Here is a 22,984-nt window from a genome sequence, read left to right on the forward strand (position 1 = left end):
TACCCGAGCTTCTCGAGGGTGCAAAGAACGATTTTGTGATCATTTTTCAAATCCAAGATGGCCGCCGCTCAAAAGTATGATAACTTCATTATGGGTATCGTATCCGAGGTTCTCTAGAGTGCAGAAAACAATTTTGGGATCCTTTATAAATCTGAGATTGCCGCTGCTCAAAAGTATGATAACTAGATAATGGGTTTCGTATCCTCGGTTCTCGAGGGTGCAGAGAACGATTTTGTAATCATTTTTCAAATCCAAGATGGAAGCCGCACAAAATTATGATGTCAGCAATATGGATATCGTGTCCGAGATTCTCAAGGTTGCCGAGAACAATTCTGTGATCATTTTTGAAATCCAAGAGGGCTGCCGCAAACAATAATGTTTTCAGCAATATGGATATCGTGTCTGAGGTTCTCGAGGGTGCAGAAAATAATTTTGGGATCATTTTTAAGTCCGAAATGGCCGCTGCTCAAAAATATGATAACTAGATTATGGGTATCGTATCCTATGTTCTCGAGGGTGCAGAGAAAGATTTGGTGATCATTTTTCAAATCCAAGATGGCCGCCGCACAAAATTATGATTTCAGTGATATGGATATCGTACCCGAGGTTCTCAATGTGCAGAGAAAGATTTTGTGGCCAATTTTCAAATCCAAGATGGCCGCCTCTCAAAAGTAAGATAAATACATTATGGGTATCGTATCCCAGGTTCTCGAGGGTGCTGAGAACGATTTTGTGATCATTTTTCTAATCCAAGATGGCCGCCGCACAAAATTATGGTTTCAGCAATATGGATATCGTGTCCGAGATTCTCAAGGGTGCCGAGAACAATTCTGTGATCATTTTTGAAATCCAAGAGGGCTGCCGCAAACAATAATGTTTTCAGCAATATGGATATCGTGTCTGAGGTTCTCGAGGGTGCAGAAAATAATTTTGGGATCATTTTTATTTTATTTTATTTTTTATTTTATTTTATTTTATTAAGAAAACCAACAGCATATTACAGATTAGATAAATAACTAATAATATTTTACAATAATAATGCCAATAACAGGTTTCCCTTATATTATATTATATTAAATTACGGTTTCCGAAAAATTTCAAGATGGTGCGATACCTACTAAACAAAAATGAGATTTATCTTGAGATTATATAGGTCGTTTCATTACATAAAAAAAAACTGTTACTAAATATATACATAAAAGGTAATACATAAATATGTATACTATATGTGGTAAAATAAATAAACATATTAATATATTATGTTAGTGCATCAGTTACTTAGATGTATCATTGAAAGTAGCTATGAGTTCTGATTTGAATTTAGATTTATTTATGCTGAAAAGATCTACGTGACTGAAGGTTGTGTTGTAAGTATGTATTGCCCGTGATATGAAAGTGTTTTTGGAATAGTTTGTATAGTGTAGTGGTTCATATAGTAGATTCGTGTGCCTCGTGCGGGTTGACGGTGTACAGTATGATATTTTAGAGGTCAATTTATCACAGTCAACAAAGCTGTTCACAATATCAAATAGTAGGCTCATATCAAGTAAAATGCGTCTCTGCTCCAACGTTAATAGTTTGTGCGCCTTACAACTGACATAATAAGAGCCGGTGTGTAATTTTTTACGGTAGTTTAGGTGGTTTAAGAATTTTTTCTGTATACGTTCCAAGCGTTCATTGTAAATTATATATTGTGGAGACCATATTGGACAAGCATATTCCAGAATACTCCTGACATATGCATAGTAGATAACTTTAATAGGTTCTATATCAGAAAATGGTTTGCACGTGCGCAGGACAAATCCCAGATTTCTTATGCTTTTTTTTGCTATGTTGTTAATGTGGTCGCAGAGTAACATTTTGTGATCAAAATATACTCCGAGGTCGCGAACAAGTTTGGATTTCTGTAAAAGTGTGCCATTTAAGGTGTAGTTATAGACAAAGGGCTTTGATTTACGCGTATAACTGATTTGCACGCATTTGAGTATGTTGACTGTAATGTTGTTTCTTTTATAATATTCAAAAAGACAGTCGAGATCCTTTTGCATCAACTGACAATCATTTATAGATTTTATACTACGATATATCTTTTTATCGTCAGCATACATAAGATATTCAGAGTTAGCTAAGCAGGAACCGATATCATAGAGATATGCATTATAAAACAATGGCCCTAAATGCGAACCCTGTGGTACACCGCAGGGAATATCAACGAGATCAGACCTGTAACCACCAATTACAACCGCTTGAGATCTATTTGAAAGATACGACTGTACCCAACGAAGTAAATCTCCATGAATTCCAAGGAGCTGCAGTTTGTGGAGAAGGATGACATGGTCCACACGATCGAAAGCTTTTTCAAAATCAGTGTAGATCACGTCAACCTGACCGCCACGTTGCATGTTAGAAAGTACATAATCGGTGAAGCACGCCAGGTTCGTGGAAGTCGATCGCCTCCTGAGAAAACCGTGCTGTTCATGAGGAATGGATTTAGCAATTATATGATAAATTGAATTGTATACGATAAGTTCGAGTAACTTAGCTACAGTGCATAGCATTGAGATACCCCTATAGTTCTCAATCATTGTCCTGCTACCTTTTTTGTGAACAGGCACTATGTATGCTGTTTTCCATCTGTGTGGAAAGATACCTTCACTTAGAGAGCGATTGAATATGATTGATAAGGGCAGGGCAAGACTTTTTGCACACAAGTGCCAGAATGTGGAAGGAATACCGTCGCAACCAACGCCTTTCCTAGTGTTAAGGTTTTGGAGCATCTTAAGAATAATGGTGGGATTTGTTCGTACACATGAGTATGCGTCTAGCCCATGAGAGACGTTTTCTGGAAACTGATCCGTCTTATGGTGATTAACGAAAGCGTTTTTAAAAAATGAGTTAAAACCATCGCAAATCTCTTTCCCATCCACAAATTTGTCGTTGCCCATACTTAAAGACTTAGGGTAACTGGAACCCCTTCGAAGAGCTTTAGCAAAAGTCCAAAATAATTTAGGATTCGATTTGATATTGACCTGGCAGTTTGAAGTAAAGTTATTGAAACATTGTTTTTGTACACGTCGCTCCCTACAGCGAAGCAATGTGAATTCGTCATAGTCTGTTGGGTTACCGTATTTCTTCCATCTTTGGTGAGCTTTGTACTTCTCCCTGACAATTTTTATAAGAGAAGAACTGTACCACTTAGGGTACGATCTACTCGGTTTTGATTTACGTAAAGGGACGTACTTATCTACACAAATATACAAAATATCATAAAAAACATCAACCGCCTCATCGATAGTGCCTGTTCGCAATAAGCTAGGCCAGTCATGTGCGCTCAAATTTTCACTAATACTGGCGTAATCAGCTTTATAAAAATTTCTCCTAGGAATAAAAGATTCACGTAGTGGCTGTATGTTTAACCTTTCCGCATCGGCCGTGCCCGCGGGCACTGGTAATTCAAAAAACAATGAGAGCGGCTGTGCCGCGGGGCACTTTTTTACCTCATCCAGTTTTCACCCTTATTAGGTGTACAAGATGGTTTATTTGCCTACGCAGTTATGAACGAGTGAATTCCCAAACACATTTCGATCCGTTACGATTCAAGGCCACCAATATTCGACGTCATAGCTTTACGGACAAAGCACTTATGTGTCCACTTGTTCCCGGCCGGCGCAGCGAGCGGTCGTTATCAAGACTTTACACGAAGATCGTTCTTTGTGGAGATTTAAGCTTTATTTTATAATTAACATATACTATTCATTACAAAAACATAAAAGGAAATAAATAAAACAAGTAATTAACAATAATAACAATATTTATTTTAAAATATACCTATTTTTACACTTTTTTTCGAATGAAAAGTCTGTGTGAAAAAAAAAGAAAGACAATATGAATAATTTATACATGGTCTTATAGCATGTTTCAATAGCTTTCAGTGACAGTCACTCATATCACCCTAGTTATAAGCATTTTATAACTACACGTAAAATAATACACACGGGGAAAATGCCGCGAAATTGCCGGAAGCTTGCCGATCAATAGTGTACAGCGAGATCCGGAGCGCGCCGATCCGGAAAGGTTAAGTCTGTTATGTTAATTGTAAAAGGAGGATGAGCACGATCTACGTTAACCAGCGGAGTATGGTTATGACATATTAGAAGTGGTAGGTTTGAAAAACATAAATCTAAAGTATTGCCTGCGTAGTTTTTAAGAAAGTTAAATTGTTTTAAATTTATAAATTCTAACTCCTCCAGTAAGTGCATGCCAGCAGCCTGCACTACTTTGGGGCCTTTTTTTAAGAATAAAGGACAATCGTTTTCCCAGGAAATACAGCTTAAATTAAAATCTCCAATGACTAGATAATTAGAATTAGTATGTAAATTATTAACAAACAAGACTTGTTCTACTATAGCATTTATATTATCGGACATTAATCGTGGTTCAGGTGGTATATAAACAGCGCAAATAATTAAATCCGAATGAGAACCGCAAACACGCATAGACAACGAAACCCATATTAACTCGACAGCGATAGGCTTAATAGACGCGCTCGAGTCGAGTTCCAACAGTGTGACACCTAAAGTTCTTCGCGTTAATATCATGACGCCGCCCCCAGTGCTCTTGCCTGTAGAAGCTAGGTCGCGGTCCGCTCGGAACACGTCGTACCGGTCGTCGCAAATCTCGGCGTCAAATATTCCGTCATGCAGCCATGTCTCTGTAACTATGATAATGTCGAAATCGTTACATAAAATACTTTGCCGCAGTTCTAAGCACTTCGTCCTAAGTCCGCGTACGTTTTGGTAGTACACGGTTAAGTCCTTATTGTTCATTTTGACGACGTAAAACGACTAAATTGTATAACAATTACAATTTTTGAAGACGTTAAAGGATAGACGTGTCTGTAAAAAGCATATATACCGATTTCTAAAATATATCTATGAATCATGTTTCCGTTTTGGTTAATGTTAAAAAACAATTTCATATATTTTTTTAACATACGCTTAAGTGAGAGATTTTTCATAATTTGATCTGCAACAGATTCATAAAATAAAGTCAGATAGCTTTGTAATATTAGGCAGTTTTTCAAGATAAACATAATTAATATAGTAATAATTATATGTAATATTTGGTCTTGTATAATACCAAATTCTATAATCATTAATCTTAATGCATTCATAGTAACTTCAACCAGGCCCGGAAACAACAGGAGTGTGTAATTTACTATATACAATAAAGTCAAGTTCATTAAACTTTTTAAACAGTACATACTCAAATAATTCTCCACAATATACGCAAGTGGTATGCGACAAAAATTCGAAATACCTACAAAGATATATACAAAGGCGCGTAAACGATAATAGTATTTACGTGTGTTACTATAATAATCAAAAGAGTATACAGATGATCGCAATGTTTTAGCAGAATCAGGTAGGTAGAACAACAAAATAGTCAGAAATATATTTAGTGAATAAATTAATAGTATTATACTCCGCTCGCTAAATAATGGTGCGAGATTGTTATGTGTTGTAGGTAGTAATTTGTGTTTAAAAATATTTAATGTATTTTTTAAGTAGTTATAAATAGTTGATTTCATAAAAATAGACTTTGATAAACAGTTCAATTGTAAATTTTGTTGCATATTAAGAAGGAGAAAATAAAAAATATAAACTATATTCCAAATATTTATCCTATGCACCAATATAACCATGTGAGAAATATGCCATGTCACAAGAAATCTGGTGCTGCAATAATTATTGTGTAAAATCAAAGATCGCACCAATACAAAGCGCGTGAACCATAACTTGTTTATGCACTTAATACAATACCTTCTGGTCAGTGACGTCAAAGAGTAGTAATTATAAATAGAGAGGCGACAGAATTTTGAGTGGTTAGTTGTACATCGAAACAGATAAATTGTATAAAGGTGTATGGATAATAGAGAGATAAGTTTGATAACATATAAATGTATAAAATAAAAGTATATGTTTGAATTATAAAAACGACCTATACAAAGTGAAAAAATAACCTGGGTGATCCTGTTATTATGCATTAGGAATTTACAATTTTCTTCAGGTCCTCTTCGTCCACTATTTGTATAGCATGAGTGGTGTCGTTTTTTCTGGTATAAATCCTTCCATTTTTTGTCCAAACAAATTGATACAGCCTCTGTTTCGCTAAATCTCTGCATTTCTTGTATAGTTGTTTATTATACGGGGTTAGGTGTTCGTTAAAGAAAATCGGTTTTGGGTCTATAGGCAGGTCTATGTCCTTGGTTGTCAGTCGAAGTTTCCTGAGTTTCGATAATAATACATCTCGTAGTAAGCGGGAACTGACCTTTGCTACGATGTTGTTGTGTCGTCCTTGTATTTTAACTTTGGGTGTAACTCGGTTTATATGAACAATATTTTTCTCGTCGAGAGCGACTCCAGTGACCGCAGCTATTTTCAGAAAGATGCTCATCAAATTTTCGTTCTTGAATTCGGGTAATCCGACTATTTCTAAATTACAGTTCCTGTCTTGTTGTTCTTTATTATTAATGTCGTTTCTCAGGTGTCGGTTTTGCTCTTTTATATCCGATATTTCTTTTTCCAAGTTGATAATTTTCTTAGATTCTTTACTTAAGTTTTGTATTTTAATCTCAAAATCATCAACTTTATTGCACGTAAACTGCACTGAATTTTGAATTTCATCTATCTTGGACTGCATTGATCGATGCTGACCTTCTAATTCACGTATAGAGACTGACATACCTTTACATTCTTTTTTCATTTCTGTGATGTTAGAGCTTAAATTCTGTAAGTCAGTTTTGATGACAGAGTTAAGATTGTTGTTAATTTCTGAGATTTCTTTTTGTATTTCCTGCTTGAAGACTTTGAAATTATTCATTAATTCCACACTGAACTGCTTGAAAATTACTGTGAAGTCATCCCCGTGTTTTCGCTTTCTCATTAAACTGCACACAGGATCATCCGTTTTCACTTTCGACAGATCTGAATCTGAGTTATAATGATGAGGCGGTGATCGCATCGTCGACATGTTGATTCTGTGTATTTTCCGTTGTTCTGTGATCACAGTGCCAAGAGATACTGGGCGAGCGTGAGATTCAAATTGCAAACTATATTACACAATTTTGTGACTTATTGTAACAGCTTAAAGCAGAAATTTAATTGACCTTCACTTTAAAATATTGAATAAAATCTGTTAAGAAACCGAAACGAGACGTCCGTAGCGTACGAGCGCACCGCTTATGGCCGCCGCACAAAATTATGATTTCAGCAATATGGATATCGTGTCCGAGATTCTCAAGGGTGCCGAGAACAATTCTGTGATCATTTTTGAAATCCAAGAGGGCTGCCGCAAACAATAATGTTTTCAGCAATATGGATATCGTGTCTGAGGTTCTCGAGGGTGCAGAGAAAGATTTGGTGATCATTTTTCAAATCCAAGATGGCCGCCGCACAAAATTATGATTTCAACGATATGGATATCGTACCTGAGGTTCTCGAGGGTGCTGAGAACGATTTTGTGATCATTTTTCAAATCCAAGATGGCCGCCGCACAAAATTATGATTTCAGCAATATGGATATCGTACCTGAGGTTCTCGAGGGTGCAGAGAAAGATTTTGTGGCCAATTTTCAAATCCAAGATGGCCGCCTCTCAAAAGTAAGATAAATACATTATGGGTATCGTATCCCAGGTTCTCGAGGGTGCTGAGAACGATTTTGTGATCATTTTTCTAATCCACGATGGCCGCCGCACAAAATTATGATTTCAGCAATATGGATATCGTGTCCGAGATTCTCAAGGGTGCCGAGAACAATTCTGTGATCATTTTTGAAATCCAAGAGGGCTGCCGCAAACAATAATGTTTTCAGCAATATGGATATCGTGTCTGAGGTTCTCGAGGGTGCAGAGAAAGATTTGGTGATCATTTTTCAAATCCAAGATGGCCGCCGCACAAAATTATGATTTCAACGATATGGGTATCGTACCCGAGGTTCTCTAGGGTGCTGAGAACAATTTTGAGATCATTTTTCTAATCCAAGATGGCCGCCGCACAAAAATATGATTTCAGCAATATGGATATCGTGTCCGAGTTTCTCGAGGGTGAAGAAAACAATTTTGGGATCATTTTTAAATCCGAGATGGCCGCCGCACAAAATTATGATAAATACATTATGGGTATCGTATCCCAGGTTCTCGAGGGTGCTGAGAAAGATTCTGTGATCAGTTTTCAAATCCAAGATGGCCGCCGCACTAAATTATGATTTCAGCAATATGGATATCGTACCCGAGGTTCTCGAGGGTGCAGTGAACGATTTGGTGAACATTTTTCAAATCCAAGATGGCCGCCGCACAAAATTATGTTTTCAGCAATATGGATATCGTACCCGAGCTTCTCGAGGGTGCAAAGAACGATTTTGTGATAATTTTTCAAATCCTAGATGGCCGCCGCTCAAAAGTATGATAACTACATTATGGGTATCGTATCCGAGGTTCTCTAGAGTGCAGAAAACAATTTTGGGATCCTTTTTAAATCCGAGATTGCCACTGCTCAAAAGTATGATAACTAGATAATGGGTATCGTATCCTCGGTTCTCGAGGGTGCAGAGAAAGATTCTGTGATCAGTTTTCAAATCTAAGATGGCCGCCGCACAAAATTATGTTTTCAGCAATATGGATATCGTACCCGAGGTTCTCGAGGGTGCAGAGAACGATTTGGTGAACATTTTTCAAATCCAAGATGGCTGCCGCACAAAATTATGATTTCAGCGATATGGATATCGTACCCGAGGTTCTCGAGGGTGCAGAGAAAGATTTTGTGGTCAGTTTTCAAATCCAAGATGGCCGCCGCTCAAAAGTATGATAACTACATTATGGGTATCGTATCCCAGGTTCTTGAGGGTGCTGAGAACAATTTTGTGATCATTTTTAAATACAAGATGGCCGCCGCACAAAATTATGATTTCAGCAATATGGATATCGTACCCGAGGTTCTCGAGGGTGCAGAGAAAGATTTTGTGGTCAGTTTTCAAATCCAAGATGGCCGCCGCTCAAAAGTATGATAACTACATTATGGGTATCCTATCCCAGGTTCTTGAGGGTGCTGAGAACAATTTTGTGATCATTTTTAAATACAAGATGGCCGCCGCACAAAATTATGATTTCAGCAATATGGATATCGTACCCGAGGTTCTCGAGGGTGCAGAGAAAGATTTTGTGGCCAATTTTCAAATCCAAGATGGCCGCCTCTCAAAAGTAAGATAAATACATTATGGGTATCGTATCCCAGGTTCTCGAGGGTGCTGAGAACGATTTTGTGATCATTTTTCTAATCCACGATGGCCGCCGCACAAAATAATGATTTCAGCGATATGGATATCGTACCCGAGGTTCTCAATGTGCTGAGAACAATTTTGTGATCAGTTTTCAAATACAAGATGGCCGCCTCTCAAAAGTATGATAACTACATTATCGGTCTCGTATCCGAGGTTCTCGAGGGTGCTGATATCGATTTTGTAATCAATTTTCTAATCCAAGATGGCCGCCGCACAAAATTATGTTTTCACCAATGTGGATATCGTGTCCGAGGTTCTCGAGGGTGCAGAAAACAATTTTGGGATCAGTTTTAAATCCGAGATGGCCACCGCTCCAAAGTATTATAACTAGATAATGGGTATCGTATCCTAGGTTCTCGAGGGTGCAGAGAAAGATTTTGTGGTCAGTTTTCAAATCCAAGATGGCCGCCGCTCAAAAGTATGATAACTACATTATGGGTATCGTATCCCAGGTTCTTGAGGGTGCTGAGAACAATTTTGTGATCATTTTTAAATACAAGATGGCCGCCGCACAAAATTATGATTTCAGCAATATGGATATCGTACCCGAGGTTCTCGAGGGTGCAGAGAAAGATTTTGTGGCCAATTTTCAAATCCAAGATGGCCGCCTCTCAAAAGTAAGATAAATACATTATGGGTATCGTATCCCAGGTTCTCGAGGGTGCTGAGAACGATTTTGTGATCATTTTTCTAATCCACGATGGCCGCCGCACAAAATAATGATTTCAGCGATATGGATATCGTACCCGAGGTTCTCAATGTGCTGAGAACAATTTTGTGATCAGTTTTCAAATACAAGATGGCCGCCTCTCAAAAGTATGATAACTACATTATCGGTCTCGTATCCGAGGTTCTCGAGGGTGCTGATATCGATTTTGTGATCAATTTTCTAATCCAAGATGGCCGCCGCACAAAATTATGATTTCAGCAATATGGATATCGTACCCGAGGTTCTCGAGGGTGCAGAGAAAGATTTTGTGGTCAGTTTTCAAATCCAAGATGGCCGCCGCTCAAAAGTATGATAACTACATTATGGGTATCGTATCCCAGGTTCTTGAGGGTGCTGAGAACAATTTTGTGATCATTTTTAAATACAAGATGGCCGCCGCACAAAATTATGATTTCAGCAATATGGATATCGTACCCGAGGTTCTCGAGGGTGCAGAGAAAGATTTTGTGGCCAATTTTCAAATCCAAGATGGCCGCCTCTCAAAAGTAAGATAAATACATTATGGGTATCGTATCCCAGGTTCTCGAGGGTGCTGAGAACGATTTTGTGATCATTTTTCTAATCCACGATGGCCGCCGCACAAAATAATGATTTCAGCGATATGGATATCGTACCCGAGGTTCTCAATGTGCTGAGAACAATTTTGTGATCAGTTTTCAAATACAAGATGGCCGCCTCTCAAAAGTATGATAACTACATTATCGGTCTCGTATCCGAGGTTCTCGAGGGTGCTGATATCGATTTTGTGATCAATTTTCTAATCCAAGATGGCCGCCGCACAAAATTATGTTTTCACCAATGTGGATATCGTGTCCGAGGTTCTCGAGGGTGCAGAAAACAATTTTGGGATCAGTTTTAAATCCGAGATGGCCACCGCTCCAAAGTATTATAACTAGATAATGGGTATCGTATCCTAGGTTCTCGAGGGTGCAGAGAAAGATTATATGATCAGTTTTCAAATCCAAGATGGCCGCCGCTCAAAAGTATGATATCTTCATTATGGATATCGTATCAGAGGTTCTCGAGGGTGCTGAGAACGATTTTGTGATTATTTTTCAAATCCAAGATGGCCGCCGCATTAAATTATGATTTCAGCAATATGGATATCGTACCCGAGGTTATCGAGGGTGCAGAGAACGATTTGGTGATAATTTTTCAAATCCAAGATGGCCGCCGCACAAAATTATCATTTCAGCAATTTGGATATCGTACCCGAGATTCTCGAGGGTGCAGAGGACGATTTTGTGGACAGTTTTCAAATCCGAGATGGCCGCCGCTCAAAAGTATGATAACTAGATTATGGATATCTTATCCCAGGTTCTCGAGGGTGCCAAGAAAGATTATGTGATCAGTTTTCAAATCCAAGATGGCCGCCGCTCAAAAGTATGATAACTACATAAAGGATATCGTATCAGAGGTTCTCGAGGGTGCTGAGAACGATTTTGTGATCATTTTTCAAATCCAAGATGGCCGCCGCACAAAATTATGATTTCAGCAATATGGATATCGTACCTGAGGTTCTCGAGGGTGCAGAGAACGATTTTGTGATCATTTTTCAAATCCAAGATGGCCGCCGCTCAAAAGTATGATAACTACATTATGGGTATCGTACCCGAGGTTCTCTAGGGTGCTGAGAACAATTTTGAGATCATTTTTCTAATCCAAGATGGCCGCCGCAAAAAATATGATTTCAGCAATATGGATATCGTGTCCGAGTTTCTCGAGGGTGAAGAAAACAATTTTGGGATCATTTTTAAATCCGAGATGGCCGCCGCACAAAATTATGATAAATACATTATGGGTATCGTATCCCAGGTTCTCGAGGGTGCTGAGAAAGATTCTGTGATCAGTTTTCAAATCCAAGATGGCCGCCGCACAAAATTATGATTTCAGCAATATGGATATCGTACCCGAGGTTCTCGAGGGTGCAGAGAACGATTTGGTGAACATTTTTCAAATCCAAGATGGCCGCCGAAAAAAAATTATGTTTCCAGCAATATGGATATCGTACCCGAGCTTCTCGAGGGTGCAAAGAACGATTTTGTGATCATTTTTCAAATCCAAGATGGCCGCCGCTCAAAAGTATGATAACTACATTATGGGTATCGTATCCGAGGTTCTCTAGAGTGCAGAAAACAATTTTGGGATCCTTTTTAAATCCGAGATTGCCGCTGCTCAAAAGTATGATAACAAGATAATGGGTATCGTATCCTCGGTTCTCGAGGGTGCAGAGAAAGATTCTGTGATCAGTTTTCAAATCCAAGATGGCCGCCGCACAAAATTATGTTTTCAGCAATATGGATATTGTACCCGAGCTTCTCGAGGGTGCAAACAACGATTTTGTGATCATTTTTCAAATCCAAGATGGCCGCCGCTCAAAAGTATGATAACTTCATTATGGGTATCGTATCCGAGGTTCTCTAGAGTGCAGAAAACAATTTTGGGATCCTTTATAAATCTGAGATTGCCGCTGCTCAAAAGTATGATAACTAGATAATGGGTATCGTATCCTCGGTTCTCGAGGGTGCAGAGAACGATTTTGTAATCATTTTTCAAATCCAAGATGGAAGCCGCACAAAACTATGATTTCAGCAATATGGATATCGTGTCCGAGATTCTCAAGGTTGCCGAGAACAATTCTGTGATCATTTTTGAAATCCAAGAGGGCTGCCGCAAACAATAATGTTTTCAGCAATATGGATATCGTGTCTGAGGTTCTCGAGGGTGCAGAAAATAATTTTGGGATCATTTTTAAGTCCGAAATGGCCGCTGCTCAAAAATATGATAACTAGATTATGGGTATCGTATCCTATGTTCTCGAGGGTGCAGAGAAAGATTTGGTGATCATTTTTCAAATCCAAGATGGCAGCCGCACAAAATTATGATTTCAGCGATATGGATATCGTACCCGAGGTTCTCAATGTGCAGAGAAAGATTTTGTGGCCAATTTTCAAATCCAAGATGGCCGCCTCTCAAAAGTAAGATAAATACATTATGGGTATCGTATCTCAGGTTCTCGAGGGTGCTGAGAACGATTTTGTGATCATTTTTCTAATCCAAGATGGCCGCCGCAAAAAATTATGGTTTCAGCAATATGGATATCGTACCCGAGGTTCTCGAGGGTGCAGAGAACGATTCTGTGATCAGTTTTCAAATCCAAGATGGCCGCCGCACAAAATTATGATTTCAGCAATATGGATATCGTACCCGAGGTTCTCGAGGGTGCATAGAACGATTTGGTGAACATTTTTCAAATCCAAGATGGCCGCCGAAAAAAATTATGTTTCCAGCAATATGGATATCGTACCCGAGCTTCTCGAGGGTGCAAAGAACGATTTTGTGATCATTTTTCAAATCCAAGATGGCCGCCGCTCAAAAGTATGATAACTACATTATGGGTATCGTATCCGAGGTTCTCTAGAGTGCAGAAAACAATTTTGGGATCCTTTTTAAATCCGAGATTGCCGCTGCTCAAAAGTATGATAACAAGATAATGGGTATCGTATCCTCGGTTCTCGAGGGTGCAGAGAAAGATTCTGTGATCAGTTTTCAAATCCAAGATGGCCGCCGCACAAAATTATGTTTTCAGCAATATGGATATCGTACCCGAGCTTCTCGAGGGTGCAAACAACGATTTTGTGATCATTTTTCAAATCCAAGATGGCCGCCGCTCAAAAGTATGATAACTTCATTATGGGTATCGTATCCGAGGTTCTCTAGAGTGCAGAAAACAATTTTGGGATCCTTTATAAATCTGAGATTGCCGCTGCTCAAAAGTATGATAACTAGATAATGGGTATCGTATCCTCGGTTCTCGAGGGTGCAGAGAACGATTTTGTAATCATTTTTCAAATCCAAGATGGAAGCCGCACAAAATTATGATTTCAGCAATATGGATATCGTGTCCGAGATTCTCAAGGGTGCCGAGAACAATTCTGTGATCATTTTTGAAATCCAAGAGGGCTGCCGCAAACAATAATGTTTTCAGCAATATGGATATCGTGTCTGAGGTTCTCGAGGGTGCAGAAAATAATTTTGGGATCATTTTTAAGTCCGAAATGGCCGCTGCTCAAAAATATGATAACTAGATTATGGGTATCGTATCCTATGTTCTCGAGGGTGCAGAGAAAGATTTGGTGATCATTTTTCAAATCCAAGATGGCCGCCGCACAAAATTATGATTTCAGCGATATGGATATCGTACCCGAGGTTCTCAATGTGCAGAGAAAGATTTTGTGGCCAATTTTCAAATCCAAGATGGCCGCCTCTCAAAAGTAAGATAAATACATTATGGGTATCGTATCCCAGGTTCTCGAGGGTGCTGAGAACGATTTTGTGATCATTTTTCTAATCCAAGATGGCCGCCGCACAAAATTATGGTTTCAGCAATATGGATATCGTACCCGAGGTTCTCGAGGGTGCAGAGAACGATTTGGTGAACATTTTTTAAATCCAAGATGGCCGCCGCACAAAATTATGATTTCAGCGATATGGATATCGTTCCCGAGGTTCTCGAGGGTGCAGAGAAAGATTTTGTGGTCAATTTTCAAATCCAAGATGGCCGCCGCTCAAAAGTATGATAACTACATTATGGGTATCGTATCCCAGGTTCTTGAGGGTGCTGAGAACAATTTTGTGATCATTTTTAAATACAAGATGGCCGCCGCACAAAATTATGATTTCAGCAATATGGATATCGTACCCGAGGTTCTCGAGGGTGCAGAGAAAGATTTTGTGGTCAGTTTTCAAATCCAAGGTGGCCGCCGCTCAAAAGTATGATAACTACATTATGGGTATCGTATCCCAGGTTCTCGAGGAAGCTGAGAACAATTTTGTGATCATTTTTAAATACAAGATGGCCGCCGCACAAAATTATGATTTCAGCAATATGGATATCGTACCCGAGGTTCTCGAGGGTGCAGAGAAAGATTTTGTGGCCAATTTTCAAATCCAAGGTGGCCGCCTCTCAAAAGTAAGATAAATACATTATGGGTATCGTATCCCAGGTTCTCGAGGGTGCTGAGAACGATTTTGTGATCATTTTTCTAATCCACGATGGCCGCCGCACAAAATTATGATTTCAGCAATATGGATATCGTGTCCGAGATTCTCAAGGGTGCCGAGAACAATTCTGTGATCATTTTTGAAATCCAAGAGGGCTGCCGCAAACAATAATGTTTTCAGCAATATGGATATCGTGTCTGAGGTTCTCGAGGGTGCAGAAAATAATTTTGAGATCATTTTTAAGTCCGAAATGTCCGCTGCTCAAAAATATGATAACTAGATTATGGGTATCGTATCCTATGTTCTCGAGGGTGCAGAGAAAGATTTGGTGATCATTTTTCAAATCCAAGATGGCCGCCGCACAAAATTATGATTTCAACGATATGGATATCGTACCTGAGGTTCTCGAGGGTGCTGAGAACGATTTTGTGATCATTTTTCAAATCCAAGATGGCCGCCGCACAAAATTATGATTTCAGCAATATGGATATCGTACCTGAGGTTCTCGAGGGTGCAGAGAACGATTTTGTGATCATTTTTCAAATCCAAGATGGCCGCCGCTCAAAAGTATGATAACTACATTATGGGTATCGTACCCGAGGTTCTCTAGGGTGCTGAGAACAATTTTGAGATCATTTTTCTAATCCAAGATGGCCGCCGCACAAAAATATGATTTCAGCAATATGGATATCGTGTCCGAGTTTCTCGAGGGTGAAGAAAACAATTTTGGAATCATTTTTAAATCCGAGATGGCCGCCGCACAAAATTATGATAAATACATTATGGGTATCGTATCCCAGGTTCTCGAGGGTGCTGAGAAAGATTCTGTGATCAGTTTTCAAATCCAAGATGGCCGCCGCACAAAATTATGATTTCAGCAATATGGATATCGTACCCGAGGTTCTCGAGGGTGCAGAGAACGATTTGGTGAACATTTTTCAAATCCAAGATGGCCGCCGCACAAAATTATGTTTTCAGCAATATGGATATCGTACCCGAGCTTCTCGAGGGTGCAAAGAACGATTTTGTGATCATTTTTCAAATCCAAGATGGCCGCCGCTCAAAAGTATGATAACTACATAATGGGTATCGTATCCGAGGTTCTCTAGAGTGCAGAAAACAATTTTGGGATCCTTTAAAATCCGAGATTGCCACTGCTCAAAAGTATGATAACTAGATAATGGGTATCGTATCCTCGGTTCTCGAGGGTGCAGAGAAAGATTCTGTGATCAGTTTTCAAATCCAAGATGGCCGCCGCACAAAATTATGTTTTCAGCAATATGGATATCGTACCCGAGCTTCTCGAGGGTGCAAAGAACGATTTTGTGATCATTTTTCAAATCCAAGATGGCCGCCGCTCAAAAGTATGATAACTACATTATGGGTATCGTATCCGAGGTTCTCTAGAGTGCAGAAAACAATTTTGGGATCCTTTATAAATCTGAGATGGCCGCCTCTCAAAAGTAAGATAAATACATTATGGGTATCGTATCCCAGGTTCTCGAGGATGCTGAGAACGATTTTGTGATCATTTTTCTAATCCACGATGGCCGCCGCACAAAATAATGATTTCAGCAATATGGATATTGTGTCCGAGTTTCTCGAGGGTGCAGAAAACAATTTTGGGATCACTTTTAAATCCGAGATGGCCGCCGCTCAAAATTATGATGACTACATTATGGGTATCGTATCAGAGGTTCTCGAGGTTGCAGAGAACGATTTTGTGATCATTTTTCAATTTCAAGATAGCCGCCGTGCAAGATTATGATCACAAAAATATGGGTATCGTATCCGAGGTTCTCGAGAGTGCACAGAATGATTTTGTCATCATTTTTGAAATCCAAGATGGTCGCCGCTCAAAATTATGTTAACTACATTATGGGTATCGTATCCGAGATTCTTGAGGGTGCTGAGAACGATTTTGTGATCAATTTTCTAATCCAAGATGGCCGCCGCACAAAATTATGTTTTCAGCAATATGAATATCGTGTCCGAGGTTCTCGAGGGTACAGAAAACAATTTCGAGATAATTTTTAAATCCGAGATGGCCGCCACTCAAAAGTTTGATAACTATATTATGGGTATCGTATCCGAGGTTCTCGAGGGTGCAGAGAAGAATTCTGCGATCATTTTAGAAATCCAAAAGGGCTGCCGCAAACAATTATGTTTTCAGCAATATGTATATCGTGTCCGAGTTCTTCGAGGGTGCAGAAAACAATTTCGGGATCATTTTTAAATCCGAGATGGCCGCCGTTCAAAATTATGATAACTACATTATGGGTATCGTATCAGAGGTTCTCGAGGTTGCAGAGAACGATTTTGTGATCATTATTCAATTTCAAGATAGCCGCCGTGCAAGATTATGATCACAAAAATATGGGTATCGTATCCGAGGTTCTCGAGAGTGCACAGAATGATTTTGTAATCATTTTTGAAATCCATGATGGCCGCCGCTCAAAATTGTGATAACTACATTATGGGTATCGTATCCGAGATTCTCGAGGGTGCTGAGAACGATTTTGTGATCAATTTTCTAATCCAAGATGGCCGCCGCACAAAATTATGTTTTCAGCAATATGGATACCGTGTCCGAGGTTCTCGAGGGTGCAGAAAACAATTTCGAGATCATTTTTAAATCCGAGATGGCCACCACTCAAAAGTATGATAACTATATTATGGGTATCGTATCCGAGGTTCCTGAGGGTGCAGAGAACGATTCTGTGATCAGTTTTCAAATCCAAGATTGCCGCCGCTCATAAGTATGATAACTACATTATGGGTATCGTATCCGAGGTTCTCGAGGGTGCTATCGTAAATATAGATTTTGTTATCATTTTTATAACCCTAGATGGCCGCCGCACAAAATTATGATTTCAGCAATATGGATTTCGTGTCCGAGGTTCTCGAGGGTGCAGAAAACAATTTTGGGATCATTTTTAAATCCGAGATGGCCGCCGCTCAAAATTATGATTAACAACATTATGGGTATCGTATCCGAGGTTCTCGAGGAAGGTGAGAACGATTTTGTGATCATTTTTCTACTCCAAGATGGCCGCTGCTCAAAAGTATGATATCTACATTATGGGTATCGTATCCGAGGTTCTCGAGGGTGCTGAGAACGATTTTGTGATCATTTTTCTAATCCAAGATGGCCGCCGCACAAAATTATGTTTTCAGCAATATGGATATCGTGTCCGAGGTTGTCGAGGGTGCAGAAAACAATTTTGGGATCATTTTTAACTCCGAGATGGCCGCCGCTCAAAAGTATGATAACTTAATTATGGGTATCGTATCCTAGGTTCTCGAGGTTGTAGAGAACGATTTTGTGATCATTTTTCAATTCCAAGATAGCCGCCGTGCAAGATTATGATCACAAAAATATGCGTATCGTATCCGAGGTTCTCGAGAGTGCACAGAATGATTTTGTAATCATTTTTGAAATCCAAGATGGCCGCCGCTCAAAATTATGATTACATTATGGGTAGCGTATCCTAGGTTCTCGAGGGTGCTGAGAATGATTTTGTAATAATTTTTCTAATCCAAGATGGCCGCCGCACAAAATTATGTTTCCAGCAATATGGATATCGTGTCCGAGGTTCTCGAGGGTGCAGAGAACAATTTTGAGATCATTTTTAATTCCGAGATGGCCACCGCTCAAAATTATGATAACTACACTATGGGTATCGTATCCGAGGTTCTTGAGGGTGCTGAGAACTATTTTGTGATCAATTTTCTAATCCAAGATGGCCGCCGCACAAAATTATGTTTTCAGCAATATGGCTACCGTGGCCGAGGTTCTCGAGGGTGCAGAAAACAATTTTGGGATCCTTTTTAAATCCGAGAAAGCTGCCGCTCAAAATTATGATAACTACATTATGGGTATCGTATCCGAGGTTCTCGAGATTGCTGAGAACGATTTTGTGATCATATTTCTAATCCAAGATGGCCGCCGCTCAAAAGTATGATAACTTCATTATGGGTATCCTATCCGAGGTTCTTGAGGGTGCTGAGAACGATTTTGTGATCATTTTTCTAATCCAAGATGGCCGCCGCACAAAATTATGATTTCAGCAATATGGATATCGTACCCGAGGTTCTCGAGGGTGCAGAGAAGAATTCTGCGATCATTTTAGAAATCCAAGAGGGCTGCCGCAAACAATTATGTTTTCAGAAATATGTATATCGTGTCCGAGTTCCTCGAGGGTGCAGAAAACAATATTGGGATCATTTTTAAATCCGAGATGGCCGCCGCTCAAAATTATGATATCTACATTATGGGAATCGTATCAGAGGTTCTCGAGGTTGCAGAGAACGATTCTGTGATCAGTTTTCAAATCCAAGATGGCCGCCGCTCAAAAGTATGATAACTACATTATGGGTATCGTATCCGAGGTTCTCGAGGGTGCTATCGTAAATATAGATTTTGTAATCATTCTTCTAATCCAAGATGGCCGCCGCACAAAATTATGATTTCAGCAATATGGATATCGTATCCTACAATCTCGTGGGTGCTGAGAACGATTTTGTAATCATTTTTCTAATCCAAGATGGCCGCCGCACAAAATTATGATTTCAGCTTTATGGATATCGTACCCGAGGTTCTAGAGGGTGCAGAGAACAATTCTGTGATCATTTTTGTAATCCAAGAGAGCAACCGCAAACAATTATATTTTCAGCAATATGGATATCGTGTCCGAGGTTCTCGAGGGTGCAGAAAACAATTTTGGGATCATTTTTAAATCCGAGAAAGCTGCCGCTCAAAATAATGATAACAACATTATGGGTATCGTATCCGAGGTTCTCGAGAGTGCTGAGAACGATTTTGTGATCATATTTCTAATCCAAGATGGCCGCCGCTCAAAAGTATGATTACTTCATTATGGGTATCCTATCCGAGGTTCTTGAGGGTGCTGAGAACGATTTTGTGATCATTTTTCTAATCCAAGATGGCCACCGCACAAAATTATGATTTCAGCAATATGAATATCGTACCCGAGGTTCTCGAGGGTGCAGAGAACAATTCTGTGATCATTTTTGTAATACAAGAGAGCTACCGCAAACAAATATATTTTCAGCAATATGGATATCGTGTCCGAGGTTCTCGAGGGTTCAGAAAACAATTTTGGGAACATTTTTAAATACGAGATGGCCGCCGCTCAAAAGAATGATAACTAGATTATGGGTATCGTATCGAAGTTCTCGAGGGTGCAGAGAAAGATTTTGTGGTCAGTTTTCAAATCCAAGATGGCCGCCGCTCAAAATTGTGATAACTACATTATGGGTATCGTATCCGAGATTCTCGAGGGTGCTGAGAACGATTTTGTGATCAATTTTCTAATCCAAGATGGCCGCCGCACAAAATTATGTTTTCAGCAATATGGATACCGTGTCCGAGGTTCTCGAGGGTGCAGAAAACAATTTCGAGATAATTTTTAAATCCGAGATGGCCACCACTCAAAAGTATGATAACTATATTATGGGTATCGTATCCGAGGTTCCTGAGGGTGCAGAGAACGATTCTGTGATCAGTTTTCAAGTCCAAGATTGCCGCCGCTCATAAGTATGATAACTACATTATGGGTATCGTATCCGAGGTTCTCGAGGGTGCTATCGTAAATATAGATTTTGTTATCATTTTTATAACCCTAGATGGCCGCCGCACAAAATTATGATTTCAGCAATATGGATTTCGTGTCCGAGGTTCTCGAGGGTGCAGAAAACAATTTTGGGATCATTTTTAAATCCGAGATGGCCGCCGCTCAAAATTATGATAACTACATTATGGGTATCGTATCCGAGGTTCTCGAGGAAGCTGAGAACGATTTTGTGATCATTTTTCTACTCCAAGATGGCCGCTGCTCAAAAGTATGATATCTACATTATGGGTATCGTATCCGAGGTTCTCGAGGGTGCTGAGAACGATTTTGTGATCATTTTTCTAATCCATGATGGCCGCCGCACAAAATTATGTTTTCAGCAATATGGATATCGTGTCCGAGGTTGTCGAGGGTGCAGAAAACAATTTTGGGATCATTTTTAACTCCGAGATGGCCGCCGCTCAAAAGTATGATAACTACATTATGGGTATCGTATCCGAGATTCTCGAGGGTGCTGAGAACGATTTTGTGATCAATTTTCTAATCCAAGATGGCCGCCGCACAAAATTATGTTTTCAGCAATATGGATATCGTGTCCGAGGTTCTCGAGGGTGCAGAGAACAATTTTGAGATCATTTTTGAATCCGAGATGGCCACCGCTCAAAATTATGATAACTACACTATGGGTATCGTATCCGAGGTTCTTGAGGGTGCTGAGAACTATTTTGTGATCAATTTTCTAATCCAAGATGGCCGCCGCACAAAATTATGTTTTCAGCAATATGGCTACCGTGGCCGAGGTTCTCGAGGGTGCAGAAAACAATTTTGGGATCCTTTTTAAATCCGAGAAAGCTGCCGCTCAAAATTATGATAACTACATTATGGGTATCGTATCCGAGGTTCTCGAGATTGCTGAGAACGATTTTGTGATCATATTTCTAATCCGCGATGGCCGCCGCTCAAAAGTATGATAACTTCATTATGGGTATCCTATCCGAGGTTCTTGAGGGTGCTGAGAACGATTTTGTGATCATTTTTCTAATCCAAGATGGCCGCCGCACAAAATTATGATTTCAGCAATATGGATATCGTACCCGAGGTTCTCGAGGGTGCAGAGAACAATTCTGTGATCATTTTTGTAATACAAGAGAGCTACCGCAAACAATTATATTTTCAGCAATATGGATATCGTGTCCGAGGTTCTCGAGGGTTCAGAAAACAATTTTGGGATCATTTTTAAATCCAAGATGGCCGCCGCACAAAATTATGTTTTCAGCAATATGGATATCGTGTCCGAGGTTCTCGAGGGTACAGAAAACATTTTCGAGATAATTTTTAAATCCGAGATGGCTGCCGCTCAGAAGTATGATAACTAGATTATGGCTATCGTATCCGAGGTTCTCGAGGGTGCAGAAAACAATTTTGGGATCCTTTTTAAATCCGAGAAAGCTGCCGCTCAAAATTATGATAACTACATTATGGGTATCGTATCCGAGGTTCTCGAGATTGCTGAGAACGATTTTGTGATCATATTTCTAATCCGCGATGGCCGCCGCTCAAAAGTATGATAACTTCATTATGGGTATCCTATCCGAGGTTCTTGAGGGTGCTGAGAACGATTTTGTGATCATTTTTCTAATCCAAGATGGCCGCCGCACAAAATTATGATTTCAGCAATATGGATATCGTACCCGAGGTTCTCGAGGGTGCAGAGAACAATTCTGTGATCATTTTAGAAATCCAAGAGGGCTGCCGCAAACAATTATGTTTTCAGAAATATGTATATCGTGTCCGAGTTCCTCGAGGGTGCAGAAAACAATATTGGGATCATTTTTAAATCCGAGATGGCCGCCGCTCAAAATTATGATATCTACATTATGGGAATCGTATCAGAGGTTCTCGAGGTTGCAGAGAACGATTCTGTGATCAGTTTTCAAATCCAAGATGGCCGCCGCTCAAAAGTATGATAACTACATTATGGGTATCGTATCCGAGGTTCTCGAGGGTGCTATCGTAAATATAGATTTTGTAATCATTCTTCTAATCCAAGATGGCCGCCGCACAAAATTATGATTTCAGCAATATGGATATCGTATCCTACAATCTCGTGGGTGCTGAGAACGATTTTGTAATCATTTTTCTAATCCAAGATGGCCGCCGCACAAAATTATGATTTCAGCTTTATGGATATCGTACCCGAGGTTCTCGAGGGTGCAGAGAACAATTCTGTGATCATTTTTGTAATCCAAGAGAGCAACCGCAAACAATTATATTTTCAGCAATATGGATATCGTGTCCGAGGTTCTCGAGGGTGCAG

This window comes from Leptidea sinapis, chromosome 19 (assembly GCF_905404315.1).
Source record: "Leptidea sinapis chromosome 19, ilLepSina1.1, whole genome shotgun sequence".
Classification (NCBI taxonomy): domain Eukaryota; kingdom Metazoa; phylum Arthropoda; class Insecta; order Lepidoptera; family Pieridae; genus Leptidea; species Leptidea sinapis.